Below are 19,234 nucleotides of genomic sequence, written 5' to 3'. Positions count from 1 at the left end.
ATCTTAGAATCCGGTCTTTCGCTGTTCCCACAGTCCCTTAGTCCCGTACCGGCTGTCGGTCTATCTCATATTCGCAGAAGAAGGAACTTGCCATGCTGGAAGTGTAATTAAGTAGGCGGCTGGTCGTAGAATAGTCTTTGAAGTAAGTGCTGTTGCAGTTGTAGAACCATTGATTCTTCCTCGCAAACCTTTCATCCCCGCTGTCTAGCTCTCTCCTAGTCCAAAGCGAATTCCATCGTATCCGCCTTTGAGGAAAAGACCGAATCCGTCTTTGAGCCATCCTAAGAAATCCTCGTAGGTAATCTCCGCAAACCGGCATCCAATAGAGTTTTGAGTTGTCTGTCTCTTTATTGCCTAGAACTGGCCAATGAGGTTGATCCAAACAGATCCATGGAAGTATCACAATAAACAGATGCAAGAGAGAAATCGAACTAGGAAATCCACGGAAGGGAAGATAGCCACCTCGAATCCTGAGACCTATTAGACTTCCACTAGACTAGGAAATATCTCAAAAGATCCTCGGCATGGTTCCTTGCGGCAGGGTTGATACGGTTTCTTGGTCAGGTTGGTAAAACTGATGGATAAAGACTGGGTTTTGTGTTGAACACATAGCACGATGGGCCTTGTGAGTTCCCTGAAAGGAATGATTGTGAACAAATTTACGATTCCTCTTCATCGTCATCTATCTTTGTGGCTTAAACCTGAATCCTGTTTGCGATGTTAGTACTGTGATATCTACTGACCCATGTACGCAGCAAGGGTCGATCGGATGCTGATTTCAGCTCCCATATAAAAGAAAGCAAGGCAGTCATGAAAAACTGTCATGCTTTGTTAAAATGATTTTAAGTTCAGACCAATCTGTTATTCAAAGATCTACTTTTACAGATACAGATCATACTTCACCTTAATTTTGCGATGACTAAAATATTGCAAAAACGATTTACTTATACCCGTACCCGTCGAGAGTTTCTTTTTATATGATAATTCGAGATTGCTCTACCGGACCTGAATACTTGATTCATTAAGGTCGTCACCCTATACCCGGAAGTCTCTATCGTTTTCTTTGTCTGTTAAGCGGGTTAGGACTCCCTAAATCAAACAGCAATCGCTGTTTATCAACCACTCACGGCGACACCGAGATCTTCGACTTAGCTCCCTCCCACAGGTCATCCCCCCGGGGCGGAAGATAACGAAAGGGAGACAAAGTCCTAACTAAATCAACACACAATAACCTAAACCTTCTACCCATTCCATCCATCATATCCGTCGAGTCGAGGAGATTCGTTCTTATCTATAGATAAGGCAAGAGAGAACTTATGCCCTCGCAGATGGAGAGGGATTCGAACCCCCGGTATTCCTATCAATACTTCGGTTTTCAAGACCGACTCTTTCAACCGCTCAGACATCCATCCCTGCGCTCGCCCGCCCTATCTATCTGCGCGCTGGCAGGTAGGGGCAACTCTATGTGATTCGCTACGCTTACTTGCGCCCCACCCCGTAAGCTGACTCTATTGCCTAGCACACTTTTCCGGTAGTACGAATCGCTACGCTTCGCTTCTTTCTATATGATAATATGCACCGTCGGTTGCTGCGCTCCCTGCGGGTAATAGCAAGAGAGTGAAGAACGAACGATCCTAAAAAAAGTAAGCAGTGAATGAGTCCGACTCGAGTTCGTGAGTCAAAGGCGTGGCAAGAGAGCGAGTTCGACTCGCGAACGATCCGCAAGTGAAGGACCGATCCTTTAACGCCAGTACTGTTGCGAGACTGGTACTTGGCGGCTCACGAGCAACATATAGACTAAGGTTGCCCATCACTCCCTCGCTCCTTTTTGAAGGCCCACCGCTCCCCCTTTCTTTAAGTATCTATCCCGGCTTGCATTTTGGGGCGAGTACTACAGTTCCTCCATAATCACACAGAACGCCCAGCTTCGCAGAGCTGCTCTCTCCCCAGTCCACAGCAAGGTGTGGAATCTGGATCTACTGTGTGTTCTTACTCTATTGGATCAAGTCAGATACTAAGCCTTCTACTACTACTACTACTACTTAGGTTAGGAGATAAAATGCTAAATTTCAGAGATTGGACTCTCTTACTGTGTTTTTTCAGGGCTGTTCCCGAGCCAGGTTCCCTGGATCCATTCTGACCTAAATGGATGAATGAAGAAGGGGGCGAGCAGATACGACGGCCACACACTTCTTTTTAGCCGAATAAAGCCGGATCTACTACACAGCTAGGATCAGAGAAAGATTGAGAAAGCAAGATCAAACCTACTCTACTGTCGATTCAAAAGGTAAACTGCCCCCGAAGACTACTTTATTTTATCAATGAATGGATCAAAGAAGGAGGCTCTATCTATGTCATCGTATATAAGGGAAGAAGCCCGCCCCTGACCTAAATGGATGAATGAAGAAGCTAGCCCGGGTAGGGTAGACTTTAAGAGCTCTTGCTCTGCCTATCCGTCTCGCTCCGTCTTGGAGGAAAGATACGAAGGGCCTACTCTTTTCATTAAAGCCCTACTCTTAATATAATAATAGTGAAAGCCTCCTTCTCTTACCTACTTTGACTCATATCTTCGGTATACCTCAATACAAGACAAGCACTGGAAAGGATATTCAAGAAAAACCGGGCTATCGCCCTATCTAAGCGGGTTTCCCCTCTCCTCTACGGGAGTCCTCTCCTGTAGACGCTTCATCGTTTAATTTCGTATCCTTTTCCTCTTCCCCTTTCTCTCTCTTGCTACAGGGACCGGGAAAGGGGATACTCCGAAAGGGATCCTTCTCCGCAAAGGAAGCGGGCCCCGAGCCCTCCTACTGATCAGAGGTTCGAAGGCTGGCCCCTCGGAAGGGTTCGACAGCCACCTCAGAGCACTCGGGCTCCGCGCCCACTACTGATCAGAGGTTCGAAGGCTAGCCCCTCGAAAGGGTTCGACAGCCGCCTCAGAGCACTCGGGCTCCGCGCCCACTACTGATCAGGGGTTCGAAGGCTGGCCCCCCGAAGAGTTCGATAGCCGCCCTAGAACATGCAGAGCGAGGGATGACTCTGGGTACGTCCGATACATGGCCGAGGCTCGGGCTATGCTCCCGAGGTACCCTAGGACATTTCCGAGACCAGCAGGAGCGATTCTGTAACGGAATCCCATCAAAGGAAGGCATCGAGCCCTCGAACCCTATCAAACGGGACCAGGTCCGGCAAATCACCTGCAGGTACTTTTGGAGCGCGCCTCTGGGCCACTAGCCGACCCTTATCTAACGGGGCACGGGCGTCCACTCGGATCACCCATTAGCAACTCACTGGAGACACCATGTTCGGCGCCCTCTGAGGGCAACATGGCGCTTTCCCCCCTCCTCCTTGCGGAAAGGCGACGAAGGGGTGTATGACAAAAGCCGAGTCAGTCCTTGATCGTCCTCTCGCTCTGTGCAGAGGCTCGGGGGCTGCTCTCGCAAACCCGGCTCCGGCCAAACGGTTGACAGCGTCAACATACCAGCCCGAGAACTCGGAACCTGACCATGCACCCGGGCTACGATCAGATCGCATGAGGGAACAACCAGACCGGCCGAGGCACCACGAAAGGCATTAAGACCTCGGAGGAGTCAAACCACTCCTTCGAGGCCTCGGGGGCTACACCCGGCGGGTGCGCTCGCGCGCACCCACCGGAACAAAATGTAACCGAGAAAGGCCGGTCCCCTTGCAAAAAAGTGTGACAAAGCCTCCAAGCGAGTACCAACACTCCCTTTGAGGCTCGGGGGCTACTGTCGGGGACCATAATTAGGGGTACCCCCGAGACTCCTAAACTCAGCTGGTAATCACCATCAGCACAAGCTGCAAAAGCCTGATGGGCGCAATTCAGGTCAAGGCTCCGTCCACTCAAGGGACACGATCTCGCCTCGCCCGAGCCCAGCCTCGGGCAGGAACAGTAGACCCAGGCGGATTCACGCCTCGCCCGAGGGCCTCCTCAAGCAACGGGCGCACCTTCGACTCGCCCGAGGCCCAGCTCAAGCAGGCTTCGCAGTGAAGCAACCTTGGCCAGATCGCCTCGCCAACCGATCGTATCGCAGGAGCATTCAATGCAAGGATCGCCTGACACCTTATCCTGACGCGCGTTCCTCAGTCGGTAGGGCCGAAGTGACCGCAGTCACTTCGCCCCTCCACTAACTGACCTCACAGGAAAACAGCGCCGCCTGCCCTGCTCCGACTGTTGTGCCACCCGCCAGGGTGAGGCTGGCAGCAGCCGAGTCCAGCCTCAGGCGCCATAGGAAGCTCCGCCTCGCCCGACCCCAGGGCTCGGCCCCCGCTCGACCTCGGAAGGCGGTCTCTGCCTCGCCCGACCCTAGGGCTCGGCCTCAACCTCGACCTCGGAAGACGGTCTCCACATCGCCCGACCCTAGGGCTCGGCCTCAACCTCGACCTCGGAAGACAGTCTCCGCCTCGCCCGACCGCAGGGCTCAGCCTCAACATCGACCTCGGAGGAATCTCCGCCTCGCCCGACCCCAGGGCTCGGACCGACCACGCTACAGGGGGGTACATCATTACCCTACCCCTAGCAAGCTCAGGCTAAGGGGAACAAGACCAGCGTCCCATCTGGCTCGCCCCGGTAAACAAGTAATGATGGCACCCCGCGTGCTCCCATGAAGACGGCGGTTCTCAGCCCCCTACGGAAGCAAGGAGACGTCAGCAAGGTCCCGACAGCCTCGACAGCTGTGCTTCTACAGGGCTCAAGCGCTCCTCCGACGGCCACAACATCACATGCACAGGGCACTAGCACCTCTCTAACAGCCACATCGGCATGTACATAGGGCTCTAGCTCCTCCTTGCCGGACACGTTAGCATATTGCTACACCCCCCATTGTACACCTGGACCCTCTCCTTACATCTATAAAAGGAAGGTCTAGGGCCCTCGTACGAGAAGGTGGCCGCGCGGGAGGACGAGCCGACGAGTAGGCTCTCTCCCTCTCTCGCGAATGCTTGTAACCCCCTACTGCAAGCGCATCTGCCCTGGGCGCAGGATAACACGAGCCGCGGTTCCCTTTTCCCCCTTGTGTTCCATCTCGCGCCGACCCATCTGGGCTGGGACACGCAGCGACAATTTACTCGTCGGTCCAGGGACCCCCCGGGGTCGAAACGCCGACACTTAGAAACCAGTATTGGAATCGTCAGGACTAGAACGCTAGACCTAGGACAAAAGGCCTTAGGAATAGTGGGGAAAACAAGTGGCTAATTAAGTAGGCCATATGGGCCAGTTTTAGGATTGCAAGGATGCCTTAAAAGCACCCTTCTGATTGGTGAGGAGACGTTCTATCCAGCATGCATGCATTATAAATCATGAAAAGATTTTAAAGGAAAAAGTATCCAAGTGTGAATGTAGCGAATAGGGTTAATAATAAATAAGAGTAGAATCAAATCTAACCCACCTCATTTTAACAACCCGGGCACATGTTTTTCCTTTCCACTACCGTAACGTTTACGTCTAATCCTCTTCCACAGATGACTTCACCCACCCCCGCCAACGGAGGAGACACTCGTTTCAGTTCTGATTTCCTTTCCCACGAGGGTTTCCCTTCCATCTTGTGGGAGGTGCTCAGCTCCACCGGTTACCCTACACCCCCTTTGTATACGGTGCAGCTGTACGAGGAGCATCGGGTGCCACATTGCCGAGTCTGGCTGACTCTAGAGGCTCACCCTCTACAGCCTGGCTGGCGTTCCTTTGACTCCGAGACTATTGGATTCAGGTCGGATGACACCACCGAGGCTGCAGCTATGAAGACCCTAACGACCTTCTGCGGCTACCATCCCTTGGAGATGGTAATGCACCCACTGGGACTCTTCCCCGCTGAGAAGAGGGATGACCCCATGTGGTGCAATCGTGCGAGCCATGTGAAAGACGTGTGGGCTATGCATCCCGACCAAGTTGGGAGGATCACTGTTCAAAGCATGAGCGCACTGTACCGCCTTTAGGCCCTACAGAGCGACGCCATGGCGCACCTTGCTAACCTCGCTCAGACCACTAAGCTCACCCTTGATAGCAGAGAGGGCTTCATGGTCGACCTGTCTTTAGAGTTGGTGGAGAAGGACCTACAGGTGGAACAGTTGAGCCAGCGCATCGCCACCCTAGAGCAGTAGGTGGAGATCCAGGACAACACCATTGATGTCCTGGAGAACCAGTTCTGTAATGTGCAGGAGAAGCTTGAGGAAGCTAAAAACCACCTAGAGATGCACCACCAGGATATGGAGGCAAACGAGGCTGAAAGCGAGGGAGAGGAGGCTCCCGAGGAATTAGAACCAGCCCCTGGTACCAATGCGACTCCCTCTGAGATGCCCCCTTCACCCGCATCCAGTGTCGCTTCTACCACTCATGGTTGATGGGTTAGCTTGATGCACTAGGAGGATAGAGACCCACGTGAGCTTAGTTGGCATCAGATTTTGGACTAGGCTTATGGGTACTTTCTGTAACACCTCTGGTGTTACTGTCACTAAAACTTGAGCATAACATCATGTGCATGGGCAAATCATGTGTTTGTTACACCTTGAGTGCATTCACTAGGAAAGAATTCAAACAAGTTGTACTAATGTGACTGATGTGTGGTTAACTCTGGGGTAGAGTACTTAACCCTAAATGGGGCTTATGAGTGAAAATGAAGCGCAAACAAGTTAAAACCACAAAACTCATTAGGAATGGTCATAAGATATCGTCTTTAATAGACTTTAGTGACCCTAAAACCCTAAAGTGCTAAAAACCCTAAAAAGACCCCTAGAAAACCCTAAATTGGAACCCTAGGGGGCTAAGTGTAAATTTTGTGCACTTTTGGACCCAAGTGCTAATACCCAAGTAATGCAACACCATAAACTATGTGTTTCTCCCATTTAAGGATTTGCAAGTCAAAATGGTGAGAATTGGACTTATTTGCAAAAAGTACTCTTTGAGCATCCTAGGGTTAAGTCTGAAATTCAGTGAACTTGGGGCATCTTTGGAGCCTTATATCTTTTAATCCATGAGGATTTTGTCTTGGACCAGTACATCAAGATGATAGAGCTATGATAGGAGAATAAGTTTGATTAAAAGACTCAACCCTAAAACCTAGAGGAGTTTAATGAAAAAACCCCTCAAAGTGGAGCTGTCAGACTAAGGTTCTATAATTTTCTGAAGATCAGTGGAGTAGGGTCGACTTTGGGGCCATGTGGAGCTCAAATTAATGGGTGTTTAACTAAAACGTCTGTAACAAAGTTAAAACTGGTTTGTAGTAGAGTAACTTTGATGCAGTTGGCTTGCTAGGGTATTGTACAAAAATCAGAGAAATAGTGCGATGAAGTTGAGCTGTCACATACAAGCTATGCGAATGGGGCAATACTGAAAATCGGATTCAGAATGTTATGGCTTCAGTGAAATGCAGTCGAATTGAGAACACCAGATCTGAGGATTTATGCAGAATTGATCCATGAATCCTATAGTAAACCTGAAGACTGTTGTTTGGTGAACAATTTTTATTAATGAAGATCACCCTGTTCTTACAAGAATTAAGAGAAAGAGAGGGTGAAAGGAGGTCGGTTCAGTGAAACGATGAAGATCAGAGCGCAGGAAATATTTGAAGAACGAAGAAAAGATCTGAGGCACTCTGGATTTGGATGTGCTCGAGTGAATTGGAGGAAGGATCGACCGCGACGAGATAACTAGGAGCCGTGTCACGGTTCCGCGAACTTGGCCGGAGCCTGACCGGAGATATTTCACCAGCGGCCACCGTGGCTCGGTTCTTTTGTCACCGTGTCACTTACTCCGCCATTCTACCTCACTGTGTTCCTTTGTTACGTGGTCACCATGCGTTAACGATGTGTTTCGTGGCCGCTGATCGTTAGCCGGACCGCCGTGCCTATAAATAGCGCCATGAACCCCGGTGAGGTACTCACAATTTCAGCAGTGAGCTCGGTTGAAGCTAAAATTCGCGGGATCCTCTCCACCTCTCCCCAAATTAGTTGCGCACGGTGAATCGGTAGCCCTTTGCGACCGTATAGCCCCAACATGACCCCCTAATTCCACCAGAGATCGTCGCGACGCTGTTTTCCCCTTCTAAGACACCTTCGAGCACGAATTCTCCGCGCTCCGTGGCCAGCCGTCTCCAGATCTGCTCTCGCTCTCCTTAGTCATGTTTTAGCACCCACGCATGCTTGTGATACTCATCCGCTCAACCCTTTGTGCTTGACCACACTCAATCAACCGGAACACTTTGAATTGTATTCGGTATTCGCCGTCACCATGGTTAGGTAAATCCAGGGCCGTATTAGTTCAATTAAGGCTTGTTCTAGGTTCGCCTCGGGTCGGTAATGCTTGCCCATTAGTTAATTTGGGCAACCAATGCCGGTCATGGCCAGTCCGAGCAACAAGGTGGTCGGCGGCGAGCGCGTCATTGCCAGGGTTCGTTTTGGAGAAGAAACAGAAAACAGAGGACCTTAGTGTAAATGTCAGAGAGACGCGTGAATAGTACCGAGGACTTCTCTTCTGATTTTTGAACCGATAGGGGCTTTTCTTCAAAAACCAACTGCGCGGTCGTGAGCGCGCCTAGATTCTGCATAGGCCTGGGCTGGTTGGGCCGGTGTCGGCCCAATACTGTTGATGCTTTTCCTTTTTCTTTTTCTGCCAGACTTAGGAAATTCGTATAAAATTATAGAAAAATGCTAAAAATATGAGACCAATTTTGTTGGACTCCTAAATTTCTATAGTATTTAATAAAAATAGTTCTAGGATTTTTAGTCCAAACAAGGAATTATGTAGTATTTAAAAGAGCTTAAACCTATACCTTTGGAATTTTAGAAAATACTTGGTGACTCCAAAAATCACCAAACTTTTTAGATAAGCCTAATATGATATTTAGATCCTATGAGTGAAGTTTGACTTGCTCTGGACATTGTTTGATTCCTAAACCCAAACCCTAGCTCCTTAGGGTAAAACTGTGCAACCCTACTAAGGTATTAACCTAGAAAACCATAGTGTCCCTAGTGCATCGTGAAGGAAAATTGTATTCAAGACATAACTTGATATACCCTTATTGCCATTGCATTTCATAAGCATCACATGAGCATTCATGGTTGTTGGGGGCATGCTTCTTCGTTGAAGGTCCTCTAAGCAAAAACACCTTCGGCAGGACGGCACATAAGAAGACACAACACAAAGGTACAGACCGAAGCTACGATCCAGGGAGCTTCGGCATAACAACATGCCTCGAGCCGAAGGGCTGCACCTACTTAAAGAGGAAAAGACTGATCAGTTCATGATAGTTTGTGTCACGTTTATAGTTAGTTATCAAGGGTATGAATGTAATTTCAACCGGCCTGCGTCCCGTGCCTATAAATAGATGAACAGTAACCCTGTACTGTTCACGCTGACTTGTATTCGCTCGCACGTCACACTTGGATTTTCACCTTCTGTCAAGACGAAGGTATAAATGTAATTCAATATTGTTCATGTTTATTCATGATGATATAATAAAAATATTCTAAAGATGTCATATGATTATTCACGTTATTTTCCATGTTTCATATGCTTCTACTTTCATTATTATATATTGAGATGATGAAGGTACGTCCTTCATAACCTTCGTCTGAAGATCATTATATCCTAAGGGAGATAATGCTTCGAAGGACGAAGGTCTTTAATTATTAACATTTCGTGTTGTGTTGTTCTTAACTCATAGCATTTGAGAACAAGTTCCCAACATTGGCGCCCACCTCCGGTGAACTCACTTCCACTATTGAGTGGATGGCTTCGTTCAGCAACCAAGTTGTAGCACCTTCGGCTATGAAGCTGGTTGTGGCGGATCCTCCCAAATTATATAGCCCACATGCACCTATCCTTGTCTCAAAGACCTCAAACAGCTATGCATGTGTGCCCGATAACTTAATAGGATCTGTCCGAGTGTCCCAGGGGACCTCGGATAAACCACTACCACCAAGATCGCAAGATTAAGTAAACACAAATCACATACCAAAGTTTTTGCAGCGGAATTTTTATTACAAGCTTTCAAATTACAATAAGTTTACATTATCGGAGTGATTACAAATGTGATTAAAATATTATACTTTGAAATGTTATAAAATATTTGTAAGTTTGGATTACATGCTAGCATAAGTGACAATCCTCAAAGAGAAGATAAAGATGGGATGTACTTATATAGGAAGGCCGGTGGGCACTTAGCACCATCAATAGCGGCACAAACCTAGTACCTGCAACAACATGGGTCGAAAAACCTAAGTACGAAGTGTACTTTCGCATGTCTTACCCGACTAAGGAAAAAGACTCTCAAGGATATGCTGGCTGATTAGGAATCAAGGTAAGGCTAAGCAATAATCAAGGTCTCATTTTGCAGAAACGCTTACTAATAGTGGATCCTTAAGCCATCTTTTAATTATCAATTCAAGTTCTTACCTGATTCTAGATTTTCCAGATCTAAAGCATTCACTTGTCCTATCTAGCTTTCTTTTAGCCAATTCATCTTTCACTTATTAACTACGATGAGTGGTCGGAGGGTCAAGTCTCCATAACCGAGGAGCAACGACGATTCGAACCGATTATACCCAGCTGGGGATTCCTAACCACATGACATATGTAGCACCACTACAAAATGGCCCCCCCTTTAGCAATGTATATATGTGTTGGTACAAGGCTATATAAGCGTTGCTAGGGTCTATACCAACGCATAATTATGTGTTGCCTATACTGCCGTTGCTAGGGGCTACTGCAACGCTTGTACATACGTTGGTAAGTCATATAAATAAGCGTTGGTAAACTGCAACAGATTTTTATAAGATACAACAACACTTACATGTGTTGGTGCCGCCCAAGACCAGCTCGTTATCATAGGATGCTACAACGTTTAGTTTCGAGTTGTAGCAACAATTTTATCCGTTGCAAGCGATAAACCAATAAAAAATATTTGAATATTTTATTTTGAGGTTAAGATTACAACACGCTGAACAATGCACATTTGATATTTCTGGAATCATCCACACACACATGGCAAATAAGCAAAATATATATATTTAAAATCAATAGTTGCATTACAAAAAGTTGATCCATAGTTTCTTATATAATTGCACACAACATGGAGACTGGGACTAAGCTGCTAATTAGAGGGTGCAGACGAGAAGAAAAAGGTTGTTCAACTGTGGACATTTTTTCTAGAAATCTGAGCAGAGGCAATTATCCCTAGCGCTGTCGATGACAATCCTTTGAATGGAGGGGATAGCTAGGGGCATAGGAAAGCTCCACCTCCACAGTAAGTGCCGCAACATGGGAGCGCCAGGTTTATTACAAAGAAAGTTCGAAGTACATATTCATGCATCCTTAAATCTTTCGTTGCCACTGTGTTTTGCGGTGAGGATGGGCACAAGCACGTCTAAAGTTCCTTCAATTCACCCTTGCAAAAGAATTAGAGTACTCAATAAACATCATCGAAGAAGTATTTGACATGTTTTTTTGACAAATAAATAGAGACTAGAAGAAGGAAGCGCCCTACCAGGCGGATGTACCAGCCACTTATACATAGACCTTAATTGAATATTTTCTCTATAAATAATAGGAAAGTACTCTATACCTTTGCACTTAATTGGTGCCTACTGTCTTGCTTTACCATCTCCATAAGCACTGTTGCAGTTCATCAGCTCTGCAAAAGCAAAAGCAAGCAAGGAAAAAGGTAAAACAACAGTTCAATTAAAAAGAAAATATCCAACCTTCTTTCTGAGACCGTTACATGTCTAGCCCTATCTGGAGTTGACTGTCCAGTGGAGTGTCACCTGGTGCATCATAGTCATCAATTTAGACTTTAAAATACATATTCTATCAATTTTGTTGTCACGAAACAAATCATATTCCTTACAAAGTATGCATCTCATAGAATGCAAGAAAACAAAGAATAGTAAAAAATACAGATGAGTACACCACCTAACTTTTTAAATTATATTTCCTATTAAGTGTCAAAATTTCTATCAAATCACTTGGTGAACCCTTAGAAGATACTCGTGTTGTCAAGAAGTTTCTAAGAGTTGTGCCACCCCAGTTCAATCAAGTTGCTGTCTCAATCGAGATGTTCTGTGATGTCAAGACACTTTCAGTTGAAGACCTAGTTGGAAGGCTTCAGGCAGCTGAAGATCGGTTTGAAGACAAACTGGAGCAAGTCACAGACAAAGCAGGAAGACTGCTACTAGCTAAAGATGAATGGTTGGAGAAACACAAGCAAAGGTTTCAGTCCAATTCACACAAGAACAGTAATAGTGGAGGGACAAACCAGTGGAAGGCAAAGGTTTCTAACAAATCTGAAGGTGCTAGCTCTAGTACTCCTCACAAGGTCAAATTGACATCACAAGGAACACCCAGAAGAAAAGGGAGATGCAGAAACTGTGGCATCTATGGTCATTGGGCAGAAGACTGTAAAAGACCAAAAAGAGATAAGAAGGATCACAAACAGCAGGAGGCAAATGTTGCAGTTGGAGTTGTGGAGAATGCAGCACTACTCTTCGCTGAGGTGCAAGACTCATTAGGTGGAAGAAATACACCTGTCTGAAGAAAAAGTAGTGCCTGCAGTCTGTTCAGATGAAGTCTGGGTATTAGACACTGGAGCTAGTAACCACATGACAGGCACCAAATCTACACTTACTCAACTTGATGACACTGTCAGTGGGTCAGTGAAGTTTGGTGATGGGTCTACTGTCAAAATCTGCGGACTAGGTTCGGTGGTGATGAAAACCAGACAAGGTGACCACAAGGTACTCACTAGTGTGTACTACATTCCACAATTGAAAAGCAACATAATTAGTCTTGGACAACTAGAGGAAGCAGGTTGTGACATCAGACTATTTGCTGGTAGACTGAAAGTATTTGATCCAGAGTATAACCTGTTGGTTAGTGCACCTCGCACTGGGAACAGACTGTACACAGTACAGTTGAGTGTGATACCTCCAGTTTGTTTGCTGTCAAAGCTAAATGATGCAGCTTGGCTATGGCATTCAAGATTTGGTCACCTAAATTTTAAAGCTCTAAGAAATTTGGGAGTGAAAGGAATGGTAGAAGGGATGCCCATTGTGGACAGACTTGAGCAAGTTTGTGATGCATGTACTTTGGGAAAGCAGCATAGAGCACCATTTCCAAAGACATCGCTTTACAGGGCAAAGAGGGGTCTAGAATTGTTTCATGCTGATCTATGTGGCCAGATTAGACCACAGACAGTAGGTGGAAACCTCTATTTCCTATTAGTAGTTGATGATTTCAGCAGGTTTATGTGGATTGAACTCCTGAAGACAAAAGGTGAAGCTTTGTCATGTCTGGTCAAGATCAAGCAGAGAGCAGAAGTAGAGCTAGAAAGCGAGTTGAAAGCCTTGAGGACAGATAGAGGAGGAGAGTTCAATTCAAGGATGTTCACTACATTTTGTACTGAACAAGGCATAAAACACTTCACCACAACACCCTATACTCCTCAACAAAATGGGGTTGTTGAACGAAGAAATCAGTCAGTTGTCGAGATGGCTAGATGTCTACTAAAAGGCAGGAGTGTGCCACCAAGATTCTGGGGTGAAGCAGTCACTACAGCTGTATATCTTCTAAACAGGTCTCCTACGAAAAGTGTCACAGGGATGACCCCCTATGAAGCTTGGTATGGGAAGAAGCCTTATGTCAGTCACTTGAAGACTTTTGGCTGTGTAGGACATGTAAAGAAGGATGGCCCTAGTATTGAAAAATTATTAGACAGATCTGCTAGAATGGTAATGGTGAGGTATGAGCCAGGATCAAAAGGGTACAGGATGTATGATCCCTCTACTAACAAACTTGTGATTAGCAGAGATGTTAAGTTTGAAGAGGGAATGGGATGGAATTGGGGAGAACTGGAGGATAGTCAAAATACTCAGTTGCCTGATGAAAATTCAGAAACTACAGTCTTTCAGTTTCAATTTAATGCTCCTGATGAAGCAATCCAAGACCCAACTACATCTGATCAAGTTGGTGAGAATTCGGGGGGGAATCATCTGCCACCTCCCTCACCACTGACTCCACAGGTGCAGCCTTCAACATTAGCTTCAGGTTCAGCTGCAAACAACCTTCAAAATTCTGATAACACTGAAAGTTCAGGCATGGTTCCACTGAGATACAGAAATTTATCAGACTTGTTTGATGCTACAGAAGAGATTCATGACTTCGAATACAGTCTGATGTGTATGCTTGTTGTTGATGAACCAGTGTCTGTTGAAAGTGCTTTAGTAGATCCGAATTGGAGAGTAGCTATGAACTTAGAATTACAAGCAATAAAAGCTAACAAGACATGGAGTTGGTCAGAACTGCCAAATGGACAGAAAGCCATAGGACTGAAGTGGGTTTTTAAACTCAAGAAGAATGCAGCAGAAGAAGTACTTAATGAAGTGTTTGCTCCAGTTGCCAGATTGGAAACAGTAAGAGTCCTACTTGCTCTGGCAGCACATGGTAACTGGCAGATTCATCACATGGATGTAAAAACAGCTTTCTTGAATGGTGATTTGAGAGAGGAAGTATATGTGTCCCAGCCACCAGGCTTCCAAGATCCAGGGAAGGTTAAGAAGGTCCTGAAATTACACAAGGCCCTATATGGTTTGAAACAGGCACCCAAGGCTTGGAATACAAAATTGGACAGTGAACTGATCTCTTTGGGTTTTGAAAAATGCAGTGTGGAACATGTTGTTTACAGAAAGGGAGCTGGTGACTCCCTTTTGGTGGTGGGAGTATATGTTGATGATCTCATAATCTATGGACCATCAGTAGTAAAAATAGAAGAATTCAAGAGGCAGATGATGCACACTTTCAACATGAGTGACCTTGGTTTGCTGAGTTACTACTTGGGCATGGAAGTTACACAGAAGGAGGGTGAGATATTAATTTGTCAAAGTTCATATGCAGCAAAGATTCTTGAGCTGTGTCACATGACTGGTTGCAACCCCACTGATACTCCTATGGAACAAAGAATAAAACTCACTGCTGCTAAGAAAGGGACTGAAAAGGATGTTACTAGATACAGGAGTGTGATTGGTAGTCTGAGATACCTAGTGAACACAAGACCTGACTTATCCTTTGTTGTTGGACTTGTGAGCAGGTTCATGGAAGGTCCTAACAAAGAGCACTAGACAGCAATTAAAAGAATTGTGAGGTATATAGCAGGAACACTGAACTATGGGATAAAACTCAAGAAAGGGGGAAATTGTGAACTATCTCTGCTAGGATACATAGACAGTGATTGCTCTGGTGATTTAGTACACAGGAAGAGTACCTCAGGTATTTTATTTTTCTTGGGGTCAAACCCAGTGACATGGTCCTCTCAAAAGCAAAAAGTAGTTGCCTTGTCATCCTGTGAAGCTGAATATATTGCAGCAGCTCTGGGTGTTTGTTAGGGAGTGTGGTTGAGTACCTTGCTTGCTGATATAATGAAGGAGGAAGTAAAGAAATTCAGTCTGTTGATTGACAACAAGTCAGCCAAAGAGTTGAGCAAAAACCCAGTTTACCACGACAAGAGCAAACACATTGACACTCGCTACCGTTATATTCGAGATTGTATTCAAAAGGGCGTTGTGGATGAAATGATAACAGATTTAATAAGTTGGCGCCAATATCTAGAGTATGAAATGATAACAGAGAACTGCAATAGCATTCCTAAAAAAATAAAGAGAAAGCTTTCATAACAGAAATTCAGTCTGATCACAATAAATAACATCCACGGCATGCCACCAAGTCTGATCACAAAACAGCAAAGGTCTCTTAATTTACAAGGGAGGCGCTACTGGCTTGGCCGGACAAAATTGATGAAAGCAAGGCATCGAAATTGCAAATTATCTATATAATTTCAGTAAGTAATCATACATATTTCTCCAAATCAACACTAATTCCCATACTAATCTTGTTTTTCGCTTCTCATACCCACAGCATCTAATTACACGAAAATGAAGCTAGAACATCACAACATAATTGCCAAAAAAAAACAAAGCAGCATGGACACGTTAACTAGAATTTTACCTTGAACAGGCATTTCATCAAACACCTAAACTATAAGGGTCCTCACCTTATTGGGGAAAGAGACCTGAGTCGTTGGGTGTGTATAGGAGATTGCAGACTACCGCGGCCAGCAGTGTTGGAGATTGGAGAAACCTACAGGGTAGATAGAAGGGAAAAGGTGGCTCTTTAATCTCAACCAATCAGTAGAAACATATTGTAAAGCTGATAAGTTAAACATCTAATACGCCAGCTTATCAAATCATCACTATATATATCAGTAAACAGCAAAATTATTGCAGCAGAATAAATTCAAAAAAGAGGAAAAATTATTCACCAATCTCCAGTCATCCAAATGTGTTGGACAGCAGAGGCTTCTACTGTGTACCTCGAGGCAATGTCATCCACACTCATCAGACCATGGTGGTTAGTCGACATCCCTTGGTACAGTTGGATTATCTAGCTTTTGAATGTGCTGGACGTTCAGAACCTGATGGTAGCAAAAACAAGAATAGTTGGAAAAAATCCCCATAGTAGGGCACGTGACTGTAATCAAGTCAGTTACAGGGAGAAACAAACAAGGATGGGACATGAGTGGGTTTCTATTCTAGGTATCACATAGCTAACAGAACCATGAACATCGAAATGGTGAAATCATACTAAACCATACTAAACGATAAGCAAGGTAAACTGAACCATGAAAACATTAGTTTTAATTTCCATTAATCTATTACCACAGTCCAGCCTCACAGACGGACATTAACTTGGTCATTGTATTGTAATATGTAAATCGTAAAAAGAAGCAGAAAACAAATAAATTACCTTTATCAAACTTTTTGCTATCAAGGTGTAGCCTGGTAACGATGGAGGCTTCCTCGAAGAGATGCTCAAACATATTTCGTGTAAAAAAGATGAGCGCATTGCATACATGAACCAAAATCATGCAAGTAAATAAGTAATAAGGCGGAAAAGCAAACTCTGAGCTAATAATGACGGCACCATGGTAAGTTGAATTGAAACCAATAGAAGCAAACAACCTTGAATCTGCACACATGCACAGTGACAACCAAAGCAGCGAAAGGCTAGAGGAGGCGGCCTGGGTCGACAAGTGGGGACGTGAGGAGAGCATACCGTGGATGCGCGGCGGCAAGGCGACAACATTTCTAGGGGCTAGCAGGCAGGCCCCGGCAGCGACGAACTGGTGGAGACAGGGGGCACGACCAACCGTTGTCGTTGCCATACAAGTCATAGAACACAGAATAGGAGGAGCCGCTGTTGCCGTTGCCGGATGGGGTCGGACGACCTAAGGGGACGACGATGCGGGATCTGGGATCGAGGAGCGGGGACAAGCCGGGGTTGAGGACGAGGAGGAGCGGGGCAGGCCAGAGATGAGTAGGTTAGCGGTGGGACAGAACAGATGGCGCGAGGGCTGGAGGTGGCCGCGACGGCGTAGAGCAGACAGCGCCAGGACGAACTCGCGCTAGGGTTCCATGTTCGGTTCCATTTATTTTTTATCTAGGATTGGACGAACGGACGGGGCAGAACAGATGGCGCCAGGGCTAGTGGTTGCTTTTAATAAATGAGAATATATTAATCAATACATTCTGCAGCAACGTATATTAAGTGTTTTGCATCCTATTTAAACAACAGATGCCACTAACAACACATATTAAGTGTTGCTACATCCTAGTTAATGAACGGATGGTGCTAGTAACACATATTAAGCGTTGCCATCACCCTAATAACGTAACGGATGATGCTTGCAACGCATATTAAGTGTTGTCCGCTAATTTTTTACAACGCATAAAACCATGTGTTGCTACGGATGCGTTGCTATAGGGGGGTTTGTGTTGTAGTGCACTTAACCCTTGCATATGTCAACCGTTCCCACAGATCCTCCACAACGTGAACCGGTCCGTGCTACCCGGGAGCACAGTACTCCTCCGTCCAGCCTCTAGCCAGGAGGGTACACGCTACTCCCACCATCTCCCACACCCAGTGCGCGGTTGTCTTTTCACGTATGGAATAGCCGGGTTCAGGCTTACCGGGGCATGTGGCTAGTTGCAAAGTCTCAACCACAATAGGCCTACATCGAACGGTCCTTAATCGTCACAGGCGGAGCACTACACCGACTCATTTCACGATGCAAGCCACCCGTCCGGTCTCATATTAATTATCTAACTTAAGTTCATTCACACAACAATAACCAGTAACCAAACTAAATTTAAAAATCTTATCATTTTAAGCAGGGCTAAGCGACACTAGTTTTTCATAAAATAGGTATCAAGTAATGATTGTTCAAATTCTCAAGGATGTAATGCATCAATTGTTTGATCACGCAACTCCTATCACCTAATGCATCATATCAAGTGATAAAAGTTTTGTAACAACAAGGAAAGTGGTGAATGCACCGGGGCTTGCCTTTGTTGCAGAGAAGAGCTGAAGACTAAGGAAATAAAATTTCACAAGTCTTTAGGGTGACGACCAGCCTCTAGAAAATTGTTTCCCCAGGCGATTGATCCACGGATAACGTGATCTACACGTAAAGTAAAGATGCATGCTATGATCATGATGTGATGATGAAATGGACACAGATGCACTATAAAAAATTTAAACGATAAACCTTTTGAGTACAACTTTCCTTCATGAAAAGGTTGCACACAACTGTCGGTATAAAATCTAATTATTCCGCTAACGACATAATCTATGGTTGCTTTACTAAGCGAGTAAGTAAGACTGTCAAAAATATCTTACACATGTCATGGACCAACTTAAGGATTGTGGCCCAGGGACTTTACATAAACCCAAAAAAAAGAGGAGACAATTTAATTATTTTATTACTTCCATTAAGTTATTTATTCCAAGGTAAGATACTTCTAATTAAGTAGATTATTGACAACTCACGAAAAATGTATTTCTAATTATGCAGATAATCGACGACTAACGGAATACGCTCCAATTAAATAAACATGTACTCCAAGAAAATCTAAGCCTACATAATATCAAAGCCGAGTGGAGATTTGCCAAAATGGCGGCGAACCTGAACCGGACATTTTTTTTATCTAGCGAGCGACATATATAAATTCACTTTTATTCACCATATAATTTTCTTCCGACCACTAATCGCACTACCGCGATTCACCCGCACAAGATATGGACCGATGGCGCAGACCACCAGTCGACCAATATCGCACATGAAACAATTTCTCGGACCACGCCCTCCTATAATCAAAACATACAACCATCCTTACCGAC

General features: G+C 45.3%; 1 non-coding gene across 1 annotated transcript; it reads right to left on the bottom strand.

The window, feature by feature from the left end:
• Positions 1 to 1,325: 1,325 nt before the first annotated feature.
• TRNAS-UGA (transfer RNA serine (anticodon UGA)) lies at positions 1,326 to 1,412 on the bottom strand. Its single transcript has one exon. It is a non-coding gene; the product is annotated as a tRNA-Ser (tRNA).
• Positions 1,413 to 19,234: the final 17,822 nt, after the last annotated feature.

This window comes from Zea mays, chromosome 3 (genome assembly GCF_902167145.1).
Source record: "Zea mays cultivar B73 chromosome 3, Zm-B73-REFERENCE-NAM-5.0, whole genome shotgun sequence".
Classification (NCBI taxonomy): Eukaryota; Viridiplantae; Streptophyta; class Magnoliopsida; order Poales; family Poaceae; genus Zea; species Zea mays.
The sequence above is the reverse complement of the archived record's forward strand: the minus strand, read 5'-3'. Positions and strand labels throughout refer to the sequence as shown.